The following is a 19462-nucleotide window of genomic DNA, read 5'->3' on the forward strand; positions in this document are numbered from 1 at the left end:
CTCTGTCTTCTTTAGGCCAGCCAATTCTGTATCCAGCCAGCCAAATTTCCCTGTATCCAATGACGCGACTTTCTGAATGAGCCTACCATGGGGAACCTTATCAAATGCTTTACTGAAATCCATATACACCACATCCACTGCCCGACCTTCATCAATGTGGCTCGTCACATCCTCAAAGAATTCAATGAGGCTTGTGATGCATGACCTGCCCCTCACAAAGCCATGCTGACTATCTTCAATCAAATTATGTTTTTCTAAATAATCATAAATGCTATCTCTCAGAATCCTTTCCAATATTTTGCTCACCACAGACGCAAGATTGATGGGTCTGTAATTCCCCGGGATTTCCCTATTCCGTTTCTTGAACAGGTGAACAACATTCACCTCCCTCAAATCATCTGGTACTACTCCAGTGGAGAGTTAGGACGCAAAGATCATCATCATCAATGGTGCAGCAATCTCGTCCCTCGCTTCCCGTAGTAACCTTGGGTATATCCCATCAGGCCTAGGGGGCTTATCTATCCTGACGCCTTTCAAAATTTCTAGCACATCCTCCTTCTTAATATCAACCTTTTTGAGTCCATTAACCTGGTTCACACCGTGCTCATGAGCAACAAGGTCCCTCTCTCTAATGAATACTGAGTAAAAAAAAGAAAGGCGGAGGCTGGGTCGCAGGGTCAAGCCGCACTGTTCACAGCAGAAAAGATGACCAAGGTGATGGCTTGGAGCTTGAAAAACAGTTCACAAAGCACATGGAGGTGATGAGGAAGGAGATGGTGGTGGTATTGAAGCTGCTGGTGGAGGAGGCGATTGATCTAGTGAGAGCATCGGCTGAAGTGCGGGAGCAGGGTGAGTCACTGAAGTAAGTGGAAGAGGCATTATCGCAGCTCAGTGATCAACTCACCTCGATGGGGAAGAAGCTGCAGAGGGTGATAGAGACCAACAAGGGTCTGCGAGCCAAAATGGAAGACCTGGTAAACAAATCCAGGTGGCAGAATCGGAGGATCATGGGTCTGCCCAAAGGGGTGGAAGGTCTGAGGCCGACGAAGTATTTTGCAAAGATGTTGGCGGAGTTGTTGGGGGAGCAGGAAGATCCCTCTCGGTAACGAACTGGATCGGGGCTCATAGGACGTGGAGGCCTATACCAAAGGCGAATGAGCTGCCAAGAGCAGTGATTATTTGTTTCCATAGGTACCACGCGAAGGAGAAGGTCCTGTGTTGGTCAAAGCAGACGCGGGAGGTGCAGTGGGCTGGGGCTGGCATACGTATACATCAGACTTTACATAGAACATAGAACGATACAGCGCAGTACAGGCCCTTCGGCCCTCAATGTTGCACCGACATGGAAAAAAAACTAAAGGCCATCTAACCTACACTATAGAACATAGAACGATTACTTTGGAGTTGGCGAGAAGGCGGGCAACCTTCGGCTGAGTGAAGACGACACTGTATAACAGTAGGGTGCGGTGTGGCATAGTGTACACAGCTAAGCTGAGGTTGACCTACAAATCCAAAGGCTTTTATTTTGAGTCGGTGGAAGCGGTGGATGTGTTTGTGAAGGCAGAAGGACTGGGGCAGAAATGAGAAAAAGGACTGAGGATTGGTCTTGTACTGAGGGGAGGGGGTTTGTGGGAGTTAGCTTGATTATTTCACTGCATGTTGGTATATGTGCTAAATGGGTCAACATTGTCTATTCGGACAAGGTAAGAATTGGGATTTTCCTTTGTAATGATGGCTCTTTGGGGTTTGTGTGTTTATACTGGGGTTGTGTGTTGAAGGGGATTTCTTTGTTTTCCTGGGACCGGGCAGGGGAAAGGGGATGAGAGGGGAATGAGACCTGGGCGGGGGCTTCCACACTGGCTGGTTTAAGCCAGCCAGTGAACGGGAGTGTGAGAGTGTGGTGGGGGTGGGGCTGCGGCCATCAGCGGCTGGTAGAGCAGGTTTCGATGAGCCTAGGAGGGGTGAAACGTTGGGGGAAGGGACCGTTACTGGGCGAGATGTTTTTGAGAGGAAGTGGAGGGGAGGAGTCTGGGTGGGGGTGGGGTGGTTCTGCAATTCATGGGTGTCATTCACTGCACACTTTCGGGGATTGGATGGCCTTGAGTATTAGCGGGGAAGTGGGGGTGGACTAAAGATATTAATGGTGAGTACGGGCAATTCCCGATTCCTTTTTGTTCTTTTATTTGATGTTTATGTTGTCATGCAGGCTGTTGTTTGGGGGGTTGGTGGGAGGATGGGATCGTTGTTGTTAATAAGGGGATTGACATTGTATTCGTTACCGTTTACTGTTTATTGGCGGGTGTAAATTTTGAAGAAAATGTGAAAAAGGAGAATAAAAAATATTTGAAAACAAAAGAAGGGAGGGAGGCAGAAGACAGGAAATTATAGGCCGGTTAGCCTGACTTTGGTCATTGGTAAGATTTTAGAGTCTGTTATTAAAGATGAGAACACGGAGTACTTGGAAGTGCATGATAAAATAGGACTGAGTCAGCACGGCTTTGTCAAAGGGAGGTCATGTCTGACAAATCTGTTAGAGTTCTTTGAGGAGGTAACCAGGAAGTTAGACAAAGGAGAACCAGTGGACGTGATTTATTTAGATTTCCAGAAGACCTTTGGCAAGGTGCCACATAGGAGATTGTTAAAAAAATTAAAGAGTCCATGGTGTTAAGAGTAAGATCCTGGCACGGATAGAGGATTGGCTGACTGGCAGAAGGCAGAGAGTGGGGATAAAGGGGTCTTTTTCAGGATGGCAGCCAGTGACTGGTGGTGTGGCTCAGGGGTCTGTACTGGGACCACAACTTTTCACATTATACATTAATGATCTGGAAGAAGGAACTGAAGGCACTGTTGCTAAGTTTGCAGATAATACAAAGGTCTGTAGCGGGACAGGTAGTATTGAGGAAGCAAGGGTGCTGCAGAAGGACTTGGACAGGCCAGGAAAGTGGTAGATGAAATACAATGTGGAAAAGTGTGAGGTTATGCACTTTGGAAAGAGGACTTTAGGCATAGACCATTTTCTAAATGGGGAAATGCTTTGGAAAGCAGAAGCACAAAGGGATGTGGTAGACCTTGTTCACAATTCCCTCAAGGTTAATGTGCAGGTTCAGTCGGCAGTTAGGAAGGCAAATACAATTTTAGCATTCATGAGAAGAGGGCTAGAATACAAGACCAGTGATGTACTTCTGAGGCTATATACGGCTCTGGTCAGACCCTATTTTGAGTATTATGAGCAGTTTTGTGCCCCGTATCGAAGGAAAGATGTGCTGGCCTTGGAAAGGGTCCAGAGAAGGTTCACAAGAATGATCCCTGGAATGAAGAGCTTATCGTATGAGGAATGGTTGAGGACTCTAGGTCTGTACTCGTTGAAGTTTAGAAGGATTGGGGGGGGGGGGGGGGGGGGGATGTTATTGAAACTTACAGGATACTGCGAGGCCTGGATAGAGTGGACGTGGATAGTATGGTTCCACTTGTAGGAAAAACTAGAACCAGAGGACACAATCTCAGTCTAAAGGGACAATCCTTTAAAACAGAGATGAGGAAGAATTTCTTCAGCCAGAGGGTGGTGAATCTGTGAAACACTTTGCCGCAGAAGGCTGTGGAGGCCAAATCACTGAGTGTCTTTAAGACAGAGATAGATAGGTTCTTGATTAATAAGGGCATCAGGGGTTATGGGGAGAAGGCAGGAGAATGGAGATGAGAAAAGTATCAGCCATGATTGAATGACGGAGCAGACTCGATGGGCCGAGTGGCCTAATTCTGCTTCTATGTCTATGGTCACCCTCATTAAAAACCCCGAGTTAGTGGACAGAAAGCAAGGAGAAGAAAATGGATGAATCATAATTCAGAATCTTAAAATAAAATTGAAGTAGAAAATAAAATGATTGCACAATTATGAACAGTTGAATATACAAATAATAACAAAATCTTGTCAAATGCTATCTTTGCAATGATTAACCACAAGTGATAGTTAGATCTATATGTTGTATACGCTGTGCATTGCCTAGTTACCAAATCTATATTATTTTTTCTAGTGAGCCAAAGCCCAAAGTCCCAGCACCAAAACAAAAGCCTGAATTCCTCACAGACACAGACTAATTTCCCCACAGTGATATCCCACCAGATACAGGAGGCAAACACATTGAATTGGACAAGTCAGGATCTAATGCATCTTCAGGTCACTTTCCCCCTTTGGGGAAATCTGAGAGGCCAGTTAAGGCCTGTCAGAGTGACAATCTGAATACAACGCAGTTTGGATCTTGTAACCAAGCTTACTGTAGCAGACTAGGGTCATCAAATATAATTGAACCAATTGGCCCCCTCTGTAAACAATCCTGATATCCAACTATCTGGATTCCTGTTATAATACTGCATCAGTAACTTAAATTCAATTTTTAAATCTGCAATAATCATATAATGCTTCAGATCAGTAAATCACTTCCTTCAAAATCAGACCCATAAGGAATCTGGTGCAGGGAAGATGGATTGAATTTACCCCGAGGAAGGCTCAGACACGATTCACTCCGAATCCATTTCACTGATTTTCATCCGCCATTGGCTCGAATTTAAAATATGAAACTGAACAGGATTCTGTGAAACTGACTTAGTGCGTGAGCCTGACTGTACCTTTAGATATCCGGAAAAGTTAGACAAAGCGGTTTCCAGAATTGCTCACTGCTGTTTGTTCAGTAAAAACAGAGAGTGGGGAGAGGGGGAGGAATTTGAAATAAAAGCGGAACCTTCTTCATGGCATTTCTTCCTCTGATTCCAGATTGAAACTGCATCACATCCTTTGATCCAAACACTAAAAACATTCCTCCAGCAAATCAAGAGAGGTCTCAGTCCGCAATCTGCTTCCTGTTATTTAACTGTATTGAGATACCTTCATGTTCTTCCCGTTCGAGAGACAAACTGAGAAGAGAAGCGACTGAGACAGAAATCAGTGAGCCTCCCACCCCCTCCCAACACACACACAGCAGGAGTGCCACCCCGCCAATAAATAAAGAGTAGGGGATGAGGAGAGCGCAAACACAGGGGTTAGAGCAGGAGCTGCACGTCAGTCTCACTCTGCACTGCAAATTGTTTAATAAAAAGCAACACTCACCCTTATCCTGGACCCCTGCTGCTCTTTGTCTCTCTGCTGAGTGTCAGTGTTGGGCCTGATGGTCACTCACTCTCTGTCCGGGTAATCAGCCACTCTCTGGTCTTTCCGGAACAAGGTTACACGTTCGAGGAAAGTGTAACAAACAGGAGGGGCGGAGCGAGCGCTGCTGCAGCCAATCAGAGCACAGAAGCCGCGAACAGTTACTCTGCCCGGGCGGCGAATGCGGGAGGGTCGCTCCAACCTGCTCAGCGCCCGATAGAGGAGGGGATCCACTGGTCAGATCCCAGTACAGAGACAGACCAGGGATCTGATGTCATCTGTCTGATTCTATCCTTACTTGCATCCTGTGGACGGCTGAAATCCCAATTTGTAGAATTGATTCATTTCACATCAGCACTAGTGTCCAAAGATGTGCAGGTTAGGTGGATTGGCAATGCCTAAATTGTCCCTTAGTGTCCAAAGATGTACAGCTTAGGTGAGGTCACGGGGATAGGGTGGGGGAGTGGGCCTAGGTAGCGTGCTCTCTCGAAGGGTCGGTGCAGACTCATCAGGCTGAATGGCCTCCTTTTGCGCTGTAGGGATTCTATGGCTTCAACTACATATCCTTTTTTTAAAATAAATTTAGAGTACCCAATTATTCTTTCACCAATTAGGTTGTGGGGGTGAAACCCACGCCGACAGGAGGAGAATGTGCAAACCCCACATGGACAGTGACCCAGGACTGGGATTCAAACCCGGGTCCTCAGCGCTGCAGTCCCAGTGCTAACCACTGCGCCACATGCCACCACAACTACATATCGTGAGCTCAATTTTCACTGACTGAGTCAGTTGTGAGTTTGATCCACATGAGAATTGCAGTATGGGGCATCAAGACTGGTACTTTAATGCAGTGGTGAGAAATGGTTGGAACTGGCAGAGTTGTTGCCTATTGGACGTGGCATTAATTCCTGTTCAAGCAGACGTGAGAGATCCCTCAATATTATGTGGAGGAGGTTGATCATGAAGCGCATCACCTCCATACTCCCAGAACGCCTTGGTTCACTGCAATTCGCATACCGTTGCAACCGGTCCACAGAGGGCGCTATTTCCCTGGCCCTACACTCATCCCCAGAGCATCTCGACAACAAGGACTCCTACATCCGACTTCTATTTATTGACTACAGCTCCGCCTTCAACACCACAATCCCAGCCAAGCTCATATCAAAGCTCCAAAACCTTGGACTTGGCTCCCCACTCTGCAACTGGATCCTCGATTTTCTGACCAACAGACCACAGTCAGTAAGAATGAACACCAACACCTCCTCCACAATAGTCCTCAATACCGGCGCTCCGCAAGGCTGCGTACTTAGCCCCCTACTCTACTCCCTGTACACACACGACTGCGTGCCAAAACTTGGTTCCAACTCCATCTACAAGTTTGCTGACGATATGACCATAGTGAGCCGGATCTCGAATAATGAGGAGTCAGAACACAGGAGGGAGATAGAGAACCTAGTGGAGAGGTGCAGCAACAACAATCTCTCCCTCAATGCCAGCAAAATTAAAGAGCTGGTGATTGACTTCAGGAAGCAAAGTACTGTACACACCCCTGTCAGCATCAACCGGGCCGAGGTGGAGATGGTTAGCAGTTTCAAATTCCTAGGGGTGCACATCACCAAATATCTGTCCTGGTCCACCCACTACCACCACGAAAGCACAACAGCGCCTATACTTCCTCAGGAAACTAAGGAAAATCGGCATGTCCACATTAACCCTTACCAACTTTTACAGATGCACCATGGAAAGCATCCTATCTGGCTGCATCAGAGCCTGGTATGACAACTGCTCGGCCCAGGACCGCAGGAAACTTCAGAGAGTCGTGAACACCACCCAGTCCATCACATGAACCTGCCTCCCATCCATTGAGTCCATCTACGCCTCCTGCTGCCTGGGGAAAGCGGGCAGCATAATCAAAGACCCCCTCCCACCCGGCTTACTCACTCTTCCAACTTCTTCCATCGGGCAGGAGATACAGAAGTCTGAGAACATGCACGAACAGACTCAAAAACAGCTTCTTCCCCACTGTCACCAGACTCCTAAATGACCCTCTTATGGACTGACCTCATTAACACTACACCCTGTATGCTTCATCCGGTGCCGGTGCTGATGACCGGTGCTTATGGGCAACACGGTAGCACAAGTGGATAGCACTTTGGCTTCACAGCGCCAGGGTCCCAGTTTCGATTCCCTGCTGGGTCACTGCCTGTGCGGAGTCTGCACGTTCTACCTGTGTCTGCGTGGGTTTCCTTCGGATGCTCCGGTTTCCTGCCACAGTCCAAAGACGTGCAGGTTAGGTGGATTGTCCATGATAAACTGCCCTTAGTGACCAAAAAGGTTAGGAGGGGTTATTGGGTTACAGGGATAGGGTGGACGTGAGGGCTTAAGTGGGTCAGTGCAGACTTGATGGGCCAAATGGCCTCCTTCGGCACTGTAAATTCTTTGTATGTCTATGTATGATGTAGTTACATTGTATACCTTGTGTTGCCCTATTATGTATTTTCTTTTATTCCCTTTTTTTCCAATGTATTTAATGATCCATTGAGCTGCTCGCAGAAAAATACTTTTCACTGTACCTCGGTACAAGTGACAATAAACAAATCTAATCCAATCCAGGAGTAAGAGAGTTTGCCTCACGTCCTACCTAATCCCTCAAAAGACATCAAAACTGCTCCATTTGTCATTAGCTTATCTGCTGCTTGTGGGATCTTATGCACAATTTGGCAGCTGCCTTTTCCCATTTAGTGACTACCCTTCAAAAGTAATTAATTGGGGGCAGCACGGTGGCACAGTGGTTAGCATTGTTGCCTACGGCGCTGAGGACCCGGGTTCGAATCCCGGCCCTGGGTCACTGTCCGTGTGGAGTTTGCACACTCTCCCTGTGTCTGCGTGGGTTTCACCCCCACAACCCAAAAGATGTGCAGGATAGGTGGATTGGCCATGCTAAATTGCCCCTTAATTGGAAAAAATAATTGGGTACGCTAAATTTTTTTTTAAAAAAGTAATTAATTGGGACAGCATGGTGGCACAGTGGGTTAGCCCTGTTGCCTCATGGCGCCGAGGTCGCAGGTTCGACCCCGGCTCTAGGTCACTGTCTGTGTGGAGTTTGCACATTCTCCCCATGTTTGCGTGGGTTTTGCCCCCACAACCCAAAAGATGATCAGGGTAGGTGAATTGGCCACACTAAGTTGCCCCTCAATTGCAAAAAATGAATTGGATACTCTAAATTTGAAAAAAGGTCATTAATTGGCTTTGAAAACATTTTTTGAATCAGTGGTACTTGATGAGCGATGCAAACACAATGGGCCAAAGGGCCTCTTTTTTGTGCTGTAAAACTCTCTGACTCTATGATTTGGGATATCCTGGGGATAGGAGAGATATTTTCTATGTAACAGCAGCTTTTTTTCCAGTTTGTTGTACTTCTTTTTTTAAATTTAGCGTACCCAATAATTTTTTCCAATTAAGGGGGCAATTTAGCGTGGCCAATCCACCTACCCTGCACATCTTTTTTGGAATGTGGGGGCGAAACCCACGTAGACACGGGGAGAATGTGCAAACTCCACACGGACAGTGACCCAGGGCCGGGATTCGAACCCGGGTCCTCAGCGCCGTAGGCAACAATGTTTGTTGTACTTTTAAACCCTCTGATGAGTTAGACCAGTTTACTTACTCAAAAGTTTTACTCAGGTGCCCTTATTTGCAAGCTCTCCCCAACAGATCCACTTTTAACTTAAATTATACTCGTTCTAACCTTTTAAAAATTTATTCTAAAGCTAACATTATTACTAACCTCTCTCTTTTATATTCTCATGTATTTTCTTGAATTTTGTTTAATTCCCTTTTCTTCCATGTACTGAATGATCTGTTGAGCTCCTTGCAGAAAAATACTTTTCACTGTACCTCGGTACACGTGACAATAACAAATCCAATCCAATCCAATCCAATCCAATCCAATCAAGAACTGGATAACATCGAACTCCCTTCCCTATCGCCTCTTCAAACATCCCCACCATTAGGGGTGCCAGCTTATCCTTGAATTTTTTATAATATTCCACCAGAAACCCATCCGGCCCTGCCACCTTCCCCGACTGCATCCTCCCAATCGCATATTTTATCTCCTGCTCCAGTATTGCTCCTTCTAATGTAGCCCAGTCCCCCTCCCCTAGCCTCAGGTACTCCAACCCATCTAGAAATTCCTGCATCTCACGGTCTCCCCACAGGTGGCTCTGACCTGTACAACCACTCAAAAAACTCCTCAAAAACATTAGTTGGGGGGATGGGTGGGAGGGTTGGGGGGAGGGGGGCTGTGTGTATTAAGGGTGACTATGGGTGATCCCTGATTCCTTTTTGTTTATGTAAACATGCGGGCTAATGTTTGGGGTTTGGTGGGAAGATGGGATCGTTGTTATTGTTATGGGGATTGACATATTTGTTGCTGATTATTGTTTATTGTTGGTGGGTGTAAATTTGGGAGGAAATGTGAAAAAGGAGGAGAATAAAAATATTTAAAAAAAACAATGACAATGAAACACTATGGGCTGGATTCTCCGACCCCCCCCCCCCCCCCCCCCCCCCGCCGGGTAGGGGAGAATCCCGGCCTATATCCCAACTACTATCTTTTATCTCCACTCAAGAAAAAACCATCTCAGGTCAAAATCCACTTTTAAATACAATTAGCAAGGGATGGCATGGTGGCAGTGGTCAGCACTGCTGCCTCACAGCGCTGAGGACCCGGGTTCGACCCCGGCCCCGGGTTACTGTCCGTGTGGAGTTTGCACATTCTCCCCGTGTCTGCATGGGTCTCACCCCCACAACCCAAAAAGATGTACAGGGTTTGTGATGTTGTACGAAGTGAATAATGGCATGATGGGAAAACTGGTCAACTACTGGGTACAATGTAAGAAAAGCTGACTTTGCATGACCTAAAGCCTGAATAAGATCAGAGAAGGTCAAGCTGATCCGAAATGCCTGGACTCGGTAAATTCTGATAAGACTAACTCGTCATAACCCAAAGCAGTCTAAATACGACAAGATAAGGCCAGGAAGAAACAAGTCTCCTCCGACTCTTAAACATTCGATATAAAGGACAAAATAATGGTCTGAGTGATGAGACAAAGAGTCCTGAAAGGTCAGCAAGGTGACGCCTGTTTTATGATATTGCTTAAGTTTGTACTTCTGATCGAATTCCTGACCAAGCTGTAGTCACGTAATGCTGATTCTGATAATGTATAAATACTGAGCTAATTTTCTGTGAAAGCGCGGACTTGAGTAGGAATCAGCAGTGACACTCCCTGCTCTCCGACCTCAACTTTCAGCCAAAACTGCATGCAGTCTGTTTAAAAATAAAGTCTTGTTATTTTTCCATAACGAGCGTTGTTGAATCCTTCTACACAGTCCAGAAGCGGGAAAAATATTGACTTCTACAGTTGGTGAATTGGCCACGCTAAACTGCCCCTTAATTGAAAAAAAAAGAAGAATTGGATGTTCTAAATTGAAAAAAATAAAATAAATACAGTTAGCAAACCCAGGAATACTTGTTGTAAAGCGATGTCTTGAGACAGATCCTTCAGGAAACCAGCTTGTAGATTCTTGTCTGTGTCAAAGTACTGTTGAACCTGCAAGCCTTTTCAGAAACTGCTAGCCTGTTCACGGACAGATCAAAACTGAACTCCAAAACTCAACACCTGACTGCTTCAGTCCCAGGCTCCTCCCATTATCAACATCATCTTACTGAGGCCAAACACAATGTCACTAATTATTTACTCCCAGGGAACCTTTATATGTACACAATTCTATTAGCCCTATTTCAGATAAACAATATACGTGGTTGGAATGAGTGATGATTTCACTTTTGTGATGCTTTCATTGCACACCTGTAGCTGAGGTGTTTGCTGGTCTTTTAAACAAGGATTTAAAAAAATTCCTACAGCAGCCACACACACTGATGAGACCATCAATTCACGCGACACGTGGTTAGAAGTGAACAGTGGTTTTAATCGTCTTACAACAGAGCCTGCCTGTGACATGATGAACTCCAGATGAACTGCAGGCAGGCTCTCAGCATCAACCTTTATACTTCCAGTTAGGGGGCAGCACGGTGGCCTAGTGGTTAGCACAACCGCCTCACGGCGCTGAGGTCCCAGGTTCGATCCCGGCTCTGGGTCACTGTCCGTGTGGAGTTTGCACATTCTCCCCGTGTTAGCGTGGGTTTCACCCCCACAACCCATAAATGTGCAGAGTAGGTGGATTGGCCACGCTAAATTGCCCCTTAATTGGAAAAACTAATTGGCTAATCTAAATTTAAAAAAAAAATACTTCCGGTTAGGGGAGAGGAGCCGTGGGTGGAGCCAAGGGTGGAGCCCAGTACAAACTCCCATACACTCCCAGTGCATCTCTCCCTAGTGGCAGAGCAGCGCAACTGCTCGTGTGCCGAGCTTACAGAGGCATAGTAATACAGTGTGAATTACGCTACTGTGTGATTCACCACACACACACTACCCCAGGCTTTTAACCCTTACTGCACCAAATATATATAAACAATATATATCCAAAATTCCTACATTCATCACATAATTGCCCCATTGTTTACTCTTGGCTTTTGTGTGTCTTAGCTTTCCGCCTTGCAGTTTCTGTGTCTGTTTTCTATTGTTTGGCCCCATTCCCGCTGCTAGTTTACTGCGGTGGGAGCGTTGCTTCCAGTTTACTCCTGGCTTCTGATTCCTTCTATTTCCACAGTGCCTCTTCCCACATCTGATTTATTTCAGGAGCAAGTTGAAGCTAACTTACATTTTAAGATTGAAAAATGTCAAGTTACCACTCATTGGACTCCTGGCTCTAGTTGGATTCTCATTCCCTGTTCCAGTGTCTCCCCCATTACAATGACTGAAGCACCTCCTAAAACGACCTCCCATCTATGCCCCCACCCCTCCCTCTCATTCACACTCCATTAACCCATTGTCTCATTCATTCCAATTTCTAATTGGTTTGACCCAATAGGGCTGGTATCTCGGTTGCTTGGACATGAAGATGAGTCTCTCTGCTTCACGACAGGCTGAGGAAGGACCCACAGGCACAATATTTAATCAATTTTCCTCACATGGAACAGGAGCTAATCAACACTGGAACCAGAGGGTGAGAATTGGAGTGTATTTGGATCTGGAATACACTGACTGACAGAGTAGTGGGAGCAGGTTCAATCATTTTCAACAGGAAATGGATAAATACAAGGGCTATGGGAAAGAGCAGGGGATTAGTACTGATTTGAAAGCTCTGCCAAACACAGAATTGATGGGCTGAACCTTCTATGCTGTGTGATTCTAGGAAGATCATAAAATCAAAATGAGATAGGAGGCACAGAAACCTGCATTGTGTTGATTTAGTGCAAACCACAGCAGTAACTCTATACTTGGGGATGAACTTGCAGCCTAACTAATATTGCCACTTTGATGGTGACTGTTACCACTTTTCTAGGATGATTCAGATCCACTAATTTTTAAATAATGGTGACTTAAAAATTTCCCAGATATTGTACTGTACAGACACAAATTAAATCAACTATGAACACACGTACAAACATGCCAGTAAGCAAAACGACAGATGATGCATGGAGAGCGCTCACCTTCTAGTGCAAGAAATGTGTCTCGGACACCCTCTGTCTGTTGAATCTTTTTGTTTTGTTTGTTTTTTAGGACAATTTAGCGTGGCAAATCCACCTACCCTGCACATCTTTTGGGTTGTGGGGGTGGAACCCACGCAGACATGGGGAGAATGTGCAAACTCCACACGGACAATGACCCAGGGCCAGGATTCGAGCCCGGGTCCTCAGCGCCGTAGGCAGCAATGCTAACCACTGTGCCATCGTGCTGCCCTTTCTCTTGAATTTTTTTAATGCCGCTTTTTTGTCGCATGTCATTTTTTCCAATTTTTCTTCGAATTTTTTTCTCTGAAAACCGTGGATCAGCGAGCATTGGATCCGCAATCAGTGAAATAGTGTACATAATTTTAGCACAGATAGGCAGATTCACCAATGGTGACGACACAAATGGCTGGACTTTATTGTATATATACTGTTATGACACCCTTAGCTCGTGCGTGGTCAGTTCCAGCCCCACTTCTCCTGGAGTCACAACACAAGTGAATTAACCAATAATTCTTAGAAAAATACCCAAAGTCTTTGGCCCTTTGCTGCCCAATAATTACAGTCACCAGGTTTGTAAGTTTAAACACAATTACTATTTATTTATAATAAGAACTATAATGAAATATGCAGCAAATACAACTGGTTAACTATTATTAATTCCTAATTCCCTACTTTAGTTGCCCCTCTCCCCCACCCGCCACACACACAAACACACACAAAACAGACAAACACAGATGGGGAAGAAAGGAGTAAAAAGATCATAAGACAAAGGAAAAAAGAGCCTTTGTTTCAGATAATGATTTCAAACTTTGCTTTCGGTTCATGGTTTTATTGTAGGTTCATTCAGGTCTCTGTAGATTCAGAAATTCAGCACTCACCGGCCTTTCTGGAGAAGTGAGAAGGTTATTGTCTTTGTATGCAGCCTGTAATGGTTTTCCTGTAGATTCCTCACACAATATGTGGATAGACCGACAAGAGGCGGGGCCACATTGGATTTTGTACTAGATAATGAACCGGGCCAAGTGTTAGATTTGTTTGTGGGAGAGCACTTTGGAGATAGTGACCACAATTCGGTGACTTTCACTATAGCAATGGAGAGGGATAGGAACATACGGCAGGGCAAGGTTTATAACTGGGGGAAGGGTAATTACGATGCAATTAGGCAAGAATTGGGGAGCATAAAATGGAAACAGGAACTGTCAGGGATAGGCACAATTGAGATGTGGAGCTTGTTCAAGGAGCAAATACTGCGTGTCCTTGATATGTATGTCCTTGTCAGGCAGGGAGGAAATGGTCGAGTGAGGGAACCATGGTTTACAAAAGAGGTTGAATGTCTTTTCAAGAGGAAGAAGGGGGCTTATGTAAGGATGAGAAAGCAAGGTTCAGTTAGGGCATTTGAGGGATACAAGATAGCTAGGAAGGAGCTCAAGAAAGGGCTTAGGAGAGCTAGGAGGGGGCATGAGAAGTCCTTGGTGGGCAGGATCAAGGAAAACCTCAAGGCTTTTTACACTTATGTGAGGAATAAAAGAATGACCAAGGTGAAGTTTGGGCCGGTCAAGGACAGTAGTGGGAACGTGTGCATGGAGTCTGAAGATATAGGAGAGGCCCGAAATGAATACTTTTCTTCAGTGTTCACAAACGAGAGGGGCCATGTTGTTGAGGAGGATAGTGCGATACAGGCTGGTAGGCTGGAGGAGGTAGATATTCGGAAGGAAGATGTGTTAGAAATTTTGAGAAGCCTGAGGATAGATAAGTACCCTGGGCCTGATGGGATATATCCTAGGATTCTTTGGGAGGCAAGGGATAAGATTGCAGAGCCTTCGGCTTTGATCTTTATGTTCTCACTGTCTACAGGAATAGTGCCAGAAGATTGTAGAGAGGCAAATGTTGTCTCCTTGTTCAAGAAAGGGAATAGTTATAACCCTGGGAATTATAGGCCGATTAGTCTCACTTCAGTCATTGGTAAATTATTAGAAAGGGTCCTGAAGGATAGGATTTATGATCATTTGGAAAGATACAGCTTAATCCAGGATAGTCAGCACGGATTTGTGAGGGGTAAGTCTTGCCTCACAAGTTTGATTGTATTCTTTGAGGAGGTAAGTACATAGATGAAGGTAGAGCAGTTGATGTCGTATACATGAATTTTAGTAAGGAGTTTGATAAGGTGCCCCATTGTTGGCTTATGCAGAAAGGAGGCATGGCATAGAGGGAAATTTGGCCGATTGGATCAGTAACTGCCTATCACATAGAAGACAGAGGCTGGTGGGAGATGGTAAATTTTCATCCTGGAGACCAGTCACCAGTGGTGTACCACAGGGATCAGTGCTGGGTCCTCTGCTATTTGTGATTTTTATCAATGACTTGGATGATGGAGTTGAAGGTTGGGCTAGTAAATTTGCTGATGACACTAAGATTGGTGAAGTAGTGGATAATGCGGAGGGCTGTTGTAGGCTGCAAAGAGACATTGATAGGATGCAGAGCTGGGCTGAAAAGTGGCAGATGGAGTTTAACCCTGATAAGTGTGAGGTGATTCATTTTGGTAGGACAAATTTGAACGCAGATTACATGGTTAACGGCAGGGTTCAGAAGAATGTGGAGGAGCAGAGAGATCTTGGAGGTCATGTCCATAGATCTCTGAACGTTGCCACCCAAGTGGATCGAGCTATTGATTTTAAGAGCCGTGAGGTTATGCTGCAACTGTTCAAGATCTTGGTTAGTCCACATTTGGAGTATTGGGCTGGATTCTCCCCTACCCGGCGTGACGGAGGATCCCGGCGTACGGGAGTGCCGCCAACCACTCAGGGTTCAGGCCTCCCCAAAGGTGGGGAATTCTCCCCACCTTTGGGGGCCAACCCCGCGCCGGAGCGGTTGGCACCAGAAGACTGGCGCAAAACACCGGCGCCCCCGGCAGCGGGGTTGGTCGAAAGGTTTTCGCCAGTCGGCGCATGCGCCGGCAGTGACGTCAGCAGCAGCTGGCGCATGCGCGATGTGGGTTTCTCTTCAGCTATGGCGGAGGCCGTGGAGGCCGTGGAGGAGAAATAGTGCACCCAGGGCACTGGCCCGGAGTCTGAGCAGGGGGCCCCGATTGCGGGGCAGGCCACCGTGGGGGCACCCCCCGGGGTTCGATCGCCCCTCGCCCCCCCCCCCCCCCCCAGGACCCCGGGGCCCGCTCGCGCCGCTGATCCCACCATTCCAGAGGTGGTTCAAACCTCGGCGGCGGGAGAGGCCTCCCAGCGGCGGGGCTTCGGCCCATTCGGGCCGGAGAATCACCGCAGGGGCCTCTCCGATCGGAGTGGCGAGATTCCCGCCACCGCCACTTCCCGGGTGGCGGAGAATCTCTGCCACGGCGGGGGCGGGATTTTCGGCGGCCCCAGGCGATTCTCCGACCCTGCTGGGGGTCGGAGAATTTCGCCCATTGTGTGCAGTTCTGGTCGCCTCATTATAGGAAGGATGTGGAAGCATTGGAAAGGGTGCAAAGGAGATTTACCAGGATGCTGCCTGGACTGGTGGGTAGATCTTATGAGGAAAGGTTGAAGGAGCTAGGGCTTTTCTCATTGGAGCGAAGGAGGATGAGAGGTGGCTTAATTGAGGTGTATAAGATGATGAGAGGGATAGATAGAGTGGACGTTCAGTAACTTTTTCCTCGGGTGGATGTAGCTGTTACAAGGGGGCATAAGTATAAGGTTCATGGTGGAAGATATAGGAGGGATGTCAGAGGTAGGTCCTTTACTCAGAGAGCGGTTGGGGCGTGGAACGTACTCCCAGCTATGGTAGTGGAGTCGGATACTTTAGGAACTTTCAAGCGGTTATTGGATAGGCATATGGAGTGCACTAGAATGATTGGGAGTTGGTTGATTTTATCTTAGTTTCAGACTAGTTTGGCACAACATCATGGGCCAAAGGGCCTGTACTATGCTGTACAGTTCTATGTTCTATAATAGGATGCGAGATATCCAGGAACAGGTAGAAATCTGCCTAGAGACAGCAGTATTCAGTATTCAAAAGGCCCAAATGGGATGTGTCGCTCCCTCGTAACGTGAAGGCAGTTTTGATAAGAATCAAGTGTGAATGGCTTATGAGGAAAGACAGTTTGTGGACGTTTAGGAAGATCAATGAAGTATATATATGTTAACGTATAGTCAAGGAGGTTGATGGGCAGACAGTCGAACTGGCCGAACAATCAGAAGCAAGGCAGGCAGTAGAAACCCATCAGCCTCCGAAGCCAACAAGCTAGTTACCCAGCTAGCAGCCTAGAGGTCAAGTTTACATGCAACAAGGCTCTACGTCTCAGAACCAAGGCAGTGCTGCAAACCTTTGTAACAGCAGTTTTAAATATCTTTGCTGGACCAGGAAAAGACAATTGCTAGACTTGAGTATCATCCCTGTATTGTGATAATGATAAGATGGTTATTTAATTTGGATGTTGTTTGGGGAACAGGGGAAGTCCTACGGAGTTCAGGTATCATGGGTATATTTTGGAATAAACCATGTATGTGTTTAGTAATTCATATACAGCAATAAAGGTATGAACACGGCATGTGGCCCTCTGCAGCATGAACGCTCTGCAACATGAATGGAGCACACATTGCTCTGCTAATTGGTTTCAGCTAGTGGAGCTACCTAGTGATAAAACAGAAACCAAGATTATTTACACTGGAGAAGACTGAGGCTTATTGAGGTACTGAAGATCTTTGAGAATATTGTCAAAAGCACAAGGGCAGAATTGAATTAAGGCAGATATCTTAGAGGATTGTAGGGATTGGAGGGGATGGGGTGAATTGGCTGAACTGCAATATGGATACAATAAATTCTCTAAAATACCCTGGGGTTATACAGAAAACAAATTGCCCCCTGTTTCCAATTTGTTATATATCACATGAGGCTAAATGTGCATTAAATTTGTACTTTAAAAAATAATTTAGAGTACCCAATTAATTTTTTCCAATTAAGGGGCAATTTAACGTGACCAATCCACCTATCATGCACATCTTTAGGTTGTAGGGGCGGAACCCACGGAAACACAGGGAGACTGTGTAAATGCCACACGGACAGTGACCCAGAGCCGGGATCAAACCTGGGACCTTGGCGCCATGAGGCAGCAATGCTAACCACTGCGCCACCGTGCTGACCTTAAATTTGTACTTGTAATATTACTGCTAAAGTAATTGCTACTTCTGTAAAATACAAAAGGAAAAATAAATTATTATCAATTTGGGGATGTGCTGGAAATCAGCAGAGTTCCATTGTCTGCAGGGGGCGAAATGCCGACATGTTAGCATAATGCGTACCCCTGTGCCCAACCAGGTCCACCAGGCTACAGAGTGGCCACGGTCGCAGTAATGGCTCTCCATGCCTGGGCACCGTCTCAGTTCCGTGGGGGGGCGTCACCCCGGCCACTCAGCCTGTTACCCCGTCTCCCCACCCCCTCCCCAGGCCCTGGCAGCCCCCCCTCCCCCCACAGCCAGCCCGGCCAGCGACCAGCCTAGCAGCCCACAGCCGCTCCTCTCTGGGTCCTACCTCCTCTCTCTCTCCCTTATCAGCCACAGTGCCAGTTTCACGATTTTTAAAAGCACAAGTGAACCGCACCATCGGGAATTTGGCCAATCGGTGACAGAGAATCGCGGAGGCCCCGGAGAATGGGTAGGAGCCCGCTAATGATATGCAAATGGTGTTTACTGTTCGAGTGTTCCAGAATACATTGGTGCCTCTGTCGAGGTGACGGAGAATTGCGATTTAGTGTCAATCGAGTTTCACGATTTCGGTGTCAGCCAACGGATAATCCTGCCCCCCCATTTTTTCCCTGATGCTGGATTTTCCACTGCATCAGGAACTCCACTTCCAGCAGTGAGAAGTGGACGATCCAGCCCAATATCTTTGAACTGTTTCGACTTCAGAACATTCCACAATTTTGCAATACATTTATGACAGGGATTTGTGGTGAGAATATAGACAGTTTGCCAGTAACAATCAAGCAAGTATCTCTGCTACTCAACTCAAGAGGATATCCAAAACTTCTCTATAATGTGTTAAATATATTATCCAGTCTAGTTAAATCAAAAAACACAAGCAACATGACTTGCCTTTAACTCAAATCTGTCCGGTTATGAGTAAGGCGATCCTATCTGTAATATTCCCTATTAGTAACAAATTTGTTTTGAACTTTCATATTTATCACTTATTGTTCTTAATAAAGTAATAAATTAGGCAGCACGGTGGCACAGTGGTTAGCCCTGCTGCCTCACGGCGCTGAGGTCCCAGGTTTGATCCCGGCTCTGGGACACTGTCCGTATGGAGTTTGCACATTCTCCCCGTGTTTGTATGGGTTTCGCCCCCACAACCCAAAGATGTGCAGGGTAGGTGGATTGGTCACGCTAAATTGCCCCTTAATTGGAAAAACTGAATTGGGTACACTAAATTCATAATAAAGTAATAAATTCAATGCTTTATTGTTCTGTATTTTGCCAACAGTAACCATCTGAAGGACAGCAGACATTGGCCAATGTTACAATTACACTCCCACATGTCTTTCTGCAAATTATTTGACGGTTTCACCTGTCTGAATGTGTGGCCTTTGAAGGCCAGTCAAACCAATGGGAATTGGTTCCAATTGGTGCCAATGGGAATAGTTCTTCCTTTTTTACTCTTGTCAAAACCCCTCATGATTTTGAATGCCCCAATTAAATTTC

The 19462-nt window shown here is 46.2% G+C and overlaps 1 protein-coding gene across 4 annotated transcripts in view; it reads right to left on the bottom strand.

The window, feature by feature from the left end:
• Positions 1-5254, bottom strand: part of cep68 (centrosomal protein 68) — a 57762-nt gene extending 52508 nt beyond the window's left edge. For 2 of the 4 annotated variants that reach the window (XM_038807456.1, XM_038807428.1), the window contains exon 1: positions 5102-5253. The gene's annotated coding sequence lies outside the window, so the exon portion shown is untranslated. Of the gene's footprint in view, positions 1-4623; positions 4720-5101 lie in introns of those variants that run through there. The other 2 variants (XR_005461883.1, XM_038807448.1) reach the window with 2 other exon arrangements.
• Between the last annotated feature and the right edge of the window lie 14208 nt (positions 5255-19462).

This window comes from Scyliorhinus canicula, chromosome 1 (assembly GCF_902713615.1).
Source record: "Scyliorhinus canicula chromosome 1, sScyCan1.1, whole genome shotgun sequence".
NCBI lineage: Eukaryota > Metazoa > Chordata > Chondrichthyes > Carcharhiniformes > Scyliorhinidae > Scyliorhinus > Scyliorhinus canicula.